This window comes from Cervus elaphus, chromosome 20 (assembly GCF_910594005.1).
Source record: "Cervus elaphus chromosome 20, mCerEla1.1, whole genome shotgun sequence".
Lineage (NCBI taxonomy): Eukaryota > Metazoa > Chordata > Mammalia > Artiodactyla > Cervidae > Cervus > Cervus elaphus.
The window spans coordinates 72,399,334-72,407,724 of NC_057834.1; positions in this window are offsets into that span (position 1 = coordinate 72,399,334).

The window sequence follows — 8,391 nt, forward strand, 5'->3', positions numbered from 1 at the left end:
TACAGATTTCTCAGGAGGCAGGTAAGGTGGTCTGGTGTTCCCATCTCTTTAAGAATTATCCACAGTTTGTTGTGATTCACACAGTCAAATGCTTTAGCATAGCCAATGAAGCAGAAGTAGATGTTTTTCTGGAATTTCCTTGATTTTTCTATGATCCAGCAGATGTTGGCAATTTGATCTCTGATGGCTTCCCTTGTGGCTCAGCTGGTAAAGAACCTGCCTGCAATTTGGGAGACCTGGGTTCAATCCCTGGGTTGGGAAGATCCCTTGGAGAAGGGAAAGGCTACCCACTTCAGTATTCTGGCCTGGAGAATTCCATGGACAGTCCATGGAGTTGCAAAAAGTCGAACAGGACTGAGTGACTTTCACTTTTCATTTCCTCTGCCTTTTCTAAATCCAGCTTGAACATCTGGAAGTTCTTGGTTCATGTACTATTGAGGCATAGCTTGGAGAATTTTGAGCATTACTTTGTTAGCATGTGAGATGAGTGCAATTGTGTGGTAACTTGAACATTCTTTGGCATTACTTTTCTTTGGGATTGGAATGAAAACTGACCTGCCGGGAGCCGTTATGGGGGGTCCCGCCCGTGACGAGGTCATGAAGAAAATACCGGGCAGGCAAGGCCGTCCGGGACGCCATCCATGACGAGGTCATGAGGAAAAAACCTGACAGGCAAGGCCGTCTAGGATAAGGGACCCTCCAGGTTGGCCTCGGCCTCTACCCCACCCTGTATCCTCCCCCCTTTTTCTGCTGTTGTTCTTGCTTGCCCTATTGCAGATTCTTGTGTTGCCTGCCTAGAGCTCTCCTGCTCCTCTTTCACTGAATGAGGACCAACTTAAAACCCTAATTAATAAATCTTCTGGACGCTGGTACCCTATGAAGGGGCCAGAGATGAAGGAAATGCTTCAATTCAAACCCTTTTGCTGGCATTCTGGCTTGTTTGATAAATATGTGCTCTCATTGCAAAAAATGCTCACGATTATTCTAAACATCCTAAGCACAGTATGCTAACAAAAACTATTAAACATAGGTCCCTCCGCGGGGTGAGAAAAGCTCCACAAATATGATAGCCACAAATGTGCCTAATAGAAAATACTTTAGATAGAGATTAGCTGGCGACTTCTTGCAGGTGATTAACTTTTAGACTAAGAGCCTGTTTTGTGCCATATCTGCTGTTTCTACAGTCCTTCGCATTTCTGTTCTGTAAAAATGTAATCCTATCTAGTTCCCATAGAGATGACGCTTATTAGAAAGAAAATAGATTAATTATAAGAAAAACAGGGTCGGCTATTGAAGTTGCTTGAGTCACACCAGGTGGAAGCCATAAAATGTTAGCAGGCCTGAAGGCCAAATGATAAGAAAGACTCTTGTGAACGAAAAAATATGTGGGTGACATCCAGTTTCTGTTGAAGGTCAAGTTGCTGTAATGTTTTCAGATGACCTGTGTGTAAGCAATATGCACTTCCCCCAAAGATGTTGTTAAGGGTATAAAGGGGCAGTACAAAAATAAACTTCAGACTCAGCCCCGAGCTTTGTCTCACTCTCTCTCTCATTCGCCGACGCCGTTCATCCTGAGGGTTCCCCTGGATCCTGCTGGGGCTGGACCCCGGCACTGACCTTTTCCAGTCCTGTGGCCACTGCAGAGTCTTCCATATTTGCTGGCATACTGAGTGCAGCACTTCATCAGCATCATCTTTTAGGATTTGAAATAGCTCAGCTGGAATTCCATCACCTCCACTAGCTTTGTTCATAATGATGCTTCCTAAGGCCCACTTGACTCAGCACTCCAAGATGTCTGGCTCTAGATGAGTGATTACACCATTGTGGTTATCTGGGTCATGGAGATTTTTTTTGTACAGTTCTTCTGTGTATTCTTGCCACTTCTTCTTAATATCTTCTGCTTCTGTTAGGTCCATACCGTTTCTGTCCTTTACTGTGCCCATCTTTGCACGAAATGTTCCCTTAGTATCTCTACTTTTCTTGAAGAGATCTCTACTCTTTCCCATTCTATTGTTTTCCTCTATTTCTTTGCATTGTTCACTTAGGAAGGCTTTCTTATCTCTCCTTTCTATTCTTTGGAACTCTGCATTCAGATGTGTTTATCTTTCCTTTTCTCCTTTGCCTTTCACTTCTCTTCTTTTCTCAGCTATTTGTAAGGCCTCCTCAGACAGCCATTTTGCCTTTTGCATTTCTTTTTCTTGGGGTGCAAACTTGTATGGAGTATGATCACAGTATATCATAAAACAACAAAAATCTTAAAAGTCTTCTTTATAATCAAGGAATAATGGGATACCATTTATTACTCAATTGGCAAAAGTTGAAAAGACTGATAATATCTAATATTGAGAATTATGGGAGGAAATGAGTAGTCTTATGCAATTTAGATTTGAGTATAAATTAGTTCAGTGGTAGCTATTAAAGTAGAAAATATATACACCTTCAGGACAACAATACTACACTTAGTTATCATACAGGAAAAATGTCCCCCAACATATAAAGAGGCAAGTACTAAGAAGGCCTATGGCCACATTGTTTATTCTACCAAAAACCCGAAAACAACCTACCTGGTCATCACTACTGAGAATAAATAAATTATAGTATATTTATATAATATAATACTAGGTTTCTAAAATATACAAGAAATAGAAATCTATGTATTGACCTACACACATATATATGTATATATAATTAAATTATACATGTAATATGTAATTAAATTTAAAATAAATTGCATAAAAATAATAGTGTATTCACATTATGTTAAACACACAAAAACACATATATAACTAACATTTGTTGAACATGTTTCAGACACTATTCTAAGAGATTTAAGGGTTTTGACTCATTTTAATTCTCATAGCACCAACATGAGCAAGAATACTATAATTATACCCATTTTACAGAAGAAGAAATCAAGATACAGAATGTTAAGTCACTTGGCCAAGTGCAAATGGCCACTAAGAGGTGGAACTGAGATTCTGACCCAGGCAGTCTTTCTCTAGAGTCCATCCCTTAAAAAAGGAAGAGATAGGACAGGAAGCTAAACCTAGTTCTGAATGACTCCAAAGCCCAGAATTTCATTTAAACTTCATTTTTAGATAACATCATGCTTGGATTTTCCAGAAGATGGTTGGTCATTTTACCATGGTGGTCTGTGGGTGTTGTATCCTACTCAGGGTGAAATATTGGAATTTCAGGAGCCTGCTGTCCAGAATTCTTGCCAAGTCGTCTGGTATCCGGAGAATGGGTCTGACCTGCTTTACGGAGGTGAAACAGGCCTACCTGAAAACCAGAAGGACTCTCAGCAAAGTGCTGCCTTCTGACCTTCTGAAAACTCTACACAGGCTTATTAAAAATCTGCTCACTCTTCTTGGTAGAAGTAACTCAACCCTAGATATCCTCTTCCCAGTATTGGAAAAATATAACAGCTGAAGCTATAATGGTACAACTCACGTGCACAGGGCTTGGGCTTAACAATGAATAGATTGTAGGCATTGTTATAAAGATTGCCAATTTCCCTTACACTCCATCACAATCTCCTTTTATTTTCTTCATAGCCTTAAATATTATTTGAAATCATTTTAAAGTCTAATTTTGTTTATCTGTGTACTAAAATTAAGGAACATGTCTATCTTGAAGAGCCAGTCCAAATCTCTTAGAAAAGTTCTTAGATGACACATGAAGTATTCAATAAGATTTCCTGAATTATTAAATAAATGCTATTTACGCCACTTACTTTCCTGAAATGTTGTGGTCCTGTGTGTGCTAAGGCCTGTGAATGACTGATTCTACTTCCCTTTTCCTAACAGGCGTAACCCATTTGAAATCACCCTCCCTGCCTGCTCTCTTAGAAAGGGCTGCTTTCCCTTCCTTTGCCTGGACTCCACAGCAGTGTTATGAGGCAGGGGGAAGTGAGGCCAGGGTGGGAGGATGGGGAAGAAGGGATCGTCGGGGCCTTTTGTTTCCCCTAAGTTCCAGATGCTACAGTAATAGTTCAGCATCGGCAGAATGAAGATGATTCATCTGGATGATTGTGACCTCAGAGAATAACCAATATGCAAATACTCATCCCAGGTCTGAAACAAATCATCAGAAATGGCATTCTTTCATTCATTCACTCATTCAGTCAGCAAATACTTATTGAGCTACCACATGCCAGGCACTTGATTTGTACTAACAGGAATACTGTCTACATGAGCAAATAGATCATTCCTGAGGATCCCCGTCTATAATTCCCAATCTGCTAAGTAATAGATAATTATCACAAACTGACTTCAGCCCACTGTACACACTCAAACACTGGATGTGATAAATGAGATGCAGATGGTGTTAGGATTTAATCAGTTTTTCTGTGCTCTTATCAATATGGATAAGGCTTCCCTGGTGGCTTGGACGGTAAAGAATCTGCCTGCAATGCAGGAGACCCAGGTTCAATCTGTGGATCAGGAAGATCCCCTGGAAAAGGAAATGGCAACCCACTCCAGTATTCGTGCCTAGAGAATCCCTTGGACAGAGGAGCCTGGTGAGATACAGTCCACGGGATCACAAAGAGTTGGACACAACAGATCAACTAACACTTTCACTTTCTTCCACTTTATTGATATGGAAAAACAACATTAAAGGCTAATTGATACGTTTCGGTTCTCTCACTTTTCTCTGAGCCCCATTTTCTCTTTTGCTTACTTTAAGTAAATCTTATCAGTTTTTCTAACCCCACCAAGGCAACCTAATTTCTCTCCAGTAACTAGGGCAAATGAAGGCAAATCTATTTGTGTTTTTTTTTGGTTGGTTGGTTGGTTTTTGTTTTCGCCCGCACCACAGGCATGTAGTTCCCCTACCAGGGATTGAAACCACGTCCCCTGCATTGGAAACTCGGAGTCTTAATCATTGAACCACCAGGGAAGTCCCACATCTAATCTGTTTCAATGCATCTTCACAGCCTTCATTCACTGTGGGCCAAGTTTACACTAACCTATGTCTAGGTGACTACCAGTCTTCGAACTGGTCTCTTGGCATTGAATCATTCCCACTACAATTTTATATACCACTTGTAGATTTATAATATTGGTACCCCTTCTTCATAGTAACAGCCACAGTAGAATTTTACATTTACTTATATGACTAAAGTGGCCTCCTTTACTGGATTGTAAATTATGTGGGGACAGGGATAAAGTAACACTTTGCTCACCCTAAATCTATAGTGCCTAGTCCAGCATCTGACAAGTATTAGACATGTAAGAAATACCTGTTGAGTAGATTAATACTACTTTAAACATAGATTTTCTTTTCCTTATTTATTTCCTGGAGTCAAGACTTTGTTTTACTCAAGGTCAAAGTCTTCCTAACCCAAATCCAAAAACTCCAGCTTGCTGATAATGGTCTTCCATTAATCACACTCTCACTGCCTTCACCTTTAAGGGGTGCTCCTACTCAAAGTGGGCACCTCTCTTTCCTATTTTCAAAAAATGCTGTGGGTGTTTCCACTGCTCTGTACTTACTCATGTTCTTTCTATTCCAAGCCACCAGTCTGTTCTTCCAAATTGTGTGACAGTGACAGTTGTATTATCCCCAAATCATCTGGGTTTCAGAAATATCCTAGAGAAATCTTTTTATACTTTGTTGTATTTATTTTTGGCTATGCTGGGTCTTCATTGCTGCGTGGGCTTTTCTCTGGTTGCAGTGCACGGGCTTCTCATTTCGGTGGCTTCTCTTGTTGCTAAGCACGGGCTTAAGGGCACAGAGGGTTCAGCAGTTGCGGCTCCTGGGTTCTAGAGCACAGGCTCAATAGTTGTGGTACACCTGCTTAGTTGCTTTGCGGCATGTGCAACCTTCTCAAATGAGGGATCAAACCTATATCTCCTGCACTGGCTGGCAGATTCTTTACCACTGAGCCACCCGGGTCTGAGAAATCCTTTTAAAAACCTTCACTCCTAAAGTGGCCATGATTGCTTCTCAGCCTTTTGGCTAAGATCAAGTGTAAAGTGGCCATGACCAAGCTAGTTACTCCTGAATGTGGTAACATTAATTTTGGGAATTAAAACAAAATTCAAGAATTTAAATCAGTTTTAACTGATTAAGCATAAAATGTACCAAGTGGTCTCTTAATAAGGTGAAATAAATTTAATTTTCATATTTTGTTTGTTCTTACATAAAACAAAAGCAGACTATGAATGAAAAATGTAATCACTTCCTACAATAATTTATTTGTGAGACCATTTTTGCTGTCTGCTTTAACATAAACATTTACAGCTCACGAGCCTCTGTTGGACTTCCAACAACACATTATAATTTTTAAAAGTGTTCTGTGATCAAATATGGTGAGGAAACTCTCACAAGTAGTGTAGTTTATTTCAAGCCAAGCGAGGAGAGTAGTTTTTAAAGGAGAGCCTGGACAGTAGTATCAGATCCTGGAAAAGTCAAGGAGAATGAAAAAAGGGCAGTCAATATTAGTGACTCTTTATCCCTGGTGGCTCAGATGCTAAAGTGTCTACCTACAATGCAGGAGACCCGCGTTCAATGCCTGGGTCAGGAAGATCTCCTGGACAAGGAAATGGCAACCCACTCCAGTATTCTTGCCTGGAAAATCCCATGGACGGAGCAACCTGGTAGGCTACAGTCCATGGGATCGCGAAGAGTCGAACATGATTGAGCGACTTCACTTTATACTTACACACATTTGCAGAATTTTAAAGTATCTAAAACCAAAATTTATACCATTCCCAAAGATGAATATGTCAGTATTTTTTCCTCTTCCATAGACTGGGGGGGGAGGACACGCATTCAAAATAACTGTATATAGCAAAATACTTCTGATTTTGCATTTCCTGTTTTTGTCACCAAATAAACTTAGAAGATTAAGCTTTTTTCCTTCCAAAATTATGATGCCAGGGCAAGGGTATCATTCAGTATAATATACTGTAAAATAAAGCTGAACAAGCACAGAAATCATTTAAATCATGCTCATACACATTTAAGAATTAAAATTACCTCAATAAATACGCTTTATGTAGCATAAATTGTAGTATGGAAGAGTAAGGAGTTTGAAAATGAAGGATCTAGGTTTTGATGGAGGCCCCAAAACTTAGTACTACCTAAGATTTTTAACAAATCACCTATCTGAGTTGCTGTGAAGAGTAGTTTGGTGGTGGTTTAGTCATTAGGTCTTACCTGATTCTGTGCGACCCCATGGACTGTAGCCTGCCAGACTCCTCTGTCCATGGGATTCTCCAGGCAAGAATACTGGAATGGGTTGCCATTTCCTTCTCCAGGGGATCCAGGGATTGAACCCAGGTCTCCTGCATTGTAGGCAGACTCTACCCACTGAGCTACAGGGGAAGCCCAAAGGGGCTTACACATGTGAATTTTTGTTGTTTTGGCCATGCTCCATGGCCAACAAGATCTTAGTTCCTCCACCAGGGACTGAACCGTGTCCCCACATTGAAAGTGCCAAGTCCTAACCAGCAGACCACCAGGGAATTCCCCTATAAATGTAAATTTTAAAAACATGACAGTGATGTTGCTGTGAATTACATCATGAACTTGCCAGTGTTGTGAGAAGTGGGTTGTAAGGGGGAAAGAGAAGAGTCAGTATTTCTAAGTGATCTCACCTACTGGACATTCACTATGAGCCAAGTACTGTATTGAGAGCTGTCATAAATTCTCTCATTAAGTCCTCACACTTACCCAATGTAGTAGTGTTGTATTAGGTGGAACCATGAGAACTAGCCATTTCGGTAGCTCAAAAATAGTCAATAATCAGCAGTATCACGAAGTTTAAACTATCATCCACAGAAACGGGAGAAAGTGAAACACAGGGACTGACTTGTCTAAGTTAAAATAACTAGTACCTGATAAAGTCAGATTTGCAAGCCACACAGGTTGATAGTTTTGCTTTTTAGTATATCTGATTACTGTCAACAAAAGCAAAAATATGTTGAGGAAAGCTCAATAAATATTAAATTCGCGGTTCCTACCAAGTCTACTACATATGAAATTTAAAGTGAAAGTGAAGTTGCTCAGTCGTGTCCGACTCTCTGCCACCCCATGGACTGTAGCCCACCAGGCTCCTCCGTCCATGGAATTTTCCAGGCAAGAGTACTGGAGTGGGGTGCCATTTCCTTCTCCGGGGGATCTTCCCAATCCAGGAATTGAACCTGGGTCTCCCGCACTGCGGGCAGACGCTTTACCGTCTAAGCCACCAGGGAAGCAGCAAAGAATCATAACCTCTAAGAACAGTTCATATCTTCGCTGATCTCACCAGCTTAAGCATTCTCTTTAATCTCATCTGGAAACTATGATATTTTTATAGTGTTTCATATGCTTAAATCGTATCTGGAACTACAGTTTAAGAATCTCAAGGACAGAGATTAAGTCTTACTCTTTGACGTCACA